This window comes from Belonocnema kinseyi, chromosome 6 (assembly GCF_010883055.1).
Source record: "Belonocnema kinseyi isolate 2016_QV_RU_SX_M_011 chromosome 6, B_treatae_v1, whole genome shotgun sequence".
In the NCBI taxonomy this organism is placed as follows: Eukaryota; Metazoa; Arthropoda; class Insecta; order Hymenoptera; family Cynipidae; genus Belonocnema; species Belonocnema kinseyi.
The window spans coordinates 120,745,156-120,747,261 of NC_046662.1; positions in this window are offsets into that span (position 1 = coordinate 120,745,156).

A 2,106-nucleotide genomic window follows, 5' to 3' on the forward strand; every position below is an offset into this window, starting at 1 on the left:
GCATCTTCGAGTTTTCAAATTCAGAAGAGGAGAAATGGGTTGCGCGCGCAACTCAGTCATTTACAGCGTCTTCTACTATATTCACACGGACATAGCCCTGTCTTAAAATTGTTTATTTAAAATAAAATAAAGTACTAAAAAGATTTAACTTAAAAGTTTCATTTCAGAAATGGAAAACTATGAGATATTTAATACGGTAACTGAATGAATTACGGAAGGGGAACCATTTGTCGCAGAAATACTTGATGTCATGTAACTTAAAATTTTATACATCTAATTTTTCTATTGATAAAAGCAAAACCTAACCTTAAAAAGAATAACCTTTATCGTAAAACCTCAAACAATTGGATCCCCCTCGGTAATTGGTTCCGTTACCCTATTAACTCATGGACGATACTTCGGCTGGCTGATCTGAATGCACGTGGTGAGTGAAAATATGTACAACATGCCTGTGCCATGCGAGCATGGTGCGCTAGGGATGTTATCTGGGCAGTTTGGCCCTTATGAAAAGGTACGTCGCGAAAAAAATGACAGGCCTGTCATTTTTTTGTGTTATTTTTTTCTCGACGACAATAAAAATGACAGAAAAAAATTAAACACAGAAAATGATAGGCCAGTGTTTGCACTTATAGCTTGTAACCCAGTGGGCACAAAATTTTGCGACGTCTTTACGACATCGTTACGACATCCAATGTCCATGACATTACAGTGTCTTTACGATATCGAAAAAACATCGTCAGATCATACGACATATTTACGTTATCATAAAGACAACTTAACGGCATGGACATATGATGTCGTAAAGTTGTCGTAAGGATGTCGTGAAGATGTCGTAAAGACGTCGCTAAATTTTGTGCCCACTGGGGACGCTAGTTAAAAAGTGATAACTGACAGGGCTTTTTAATACCAGATAATCGTTTTGCGTTCAAACTTGACCAAAAAAATCGATTTATTATCAGGGATGTGATCTTACATTATTTCTATAACCAGTCAGAGGTGTGCCCTAAAAAAAAGTTAATTATTTTAACATAAAAAATCGGTATCTTGAAAACTATTCGAGACATCGATTTACAAATTACAGATTCGTGTTTCTCGCAAGAAATCCTACAGGAATCCACAATAAAACTTTAAAGCCATGGTTATCGTAATCTCTCCGACACTGTAACTATTATCTAGTTCTAATGTTTCTTACTGAATCGCGAATTAAATTATAATGAATCTATATTAATAATTGATATTTTCATATCAAATGACACGCTCAGAGCAAAAGCGAACTAAAAAAAAAAATTGCGGAAAAGACAAGTAAAAACACGCGAGAGCAAAAACGACCTAAGAATTAGCCGAGAGGTAAAACGACACAAGAATGAAGGGAGAAGATTGCCCCCACTTTGCTGATACGAAGACCAGCCTCGTGTAAAGCCGAAAAGGCGAGAACATGAACCGAGCTCACCCGAATTCACGAATAAAGATCTAATCAGCAGCTCCCACAGCTATCAGATCGAGCCTAAGATTTACCCCCACCATAGGTCTCCTATTTATATCTCGATCCCCGTGTGAAAGAAATTAAAGAAATGGACGATTCTGATGTTTCGCGTGATTCTTAATTTCATGCATGATTCGATTTTGAGGTTATGTTTTTCAGGTATATATAATATGGATATTATTACTATTATATATTATTAATGTTAATATTATAATTATAAAATTTTATATTAATATTAATGACTAGTTGACTATCTTTTAATAGAAATAGTTCAACTTTCAACTAAAACAATTAGTTTTATGCAAAAAAAGTAAATTTAGAATAAAATACATAAATTAAAAAAAAATGTTCCAAGGAATTTTCAATTGATTTCAATAATGTAGTATGCAATTGTTAAACATTTGAATTATTTTAGGGTATTTTTGAATTTTCAAGGAATTTTCAATTGATTTCAACAATTTAGTATCAGATTTTAAAGGATTTGGAATATTTTAAGCTATTTTTAAAATTTCATGGAATTTTCAAGAGCTTTGAAAAATTTCAAGATATTTTAAAGGATTTTAAATATTTTAGGATGTTTTAAAATATCCTAAGGAATTATCAATAAATTTCAGTAATTTAAA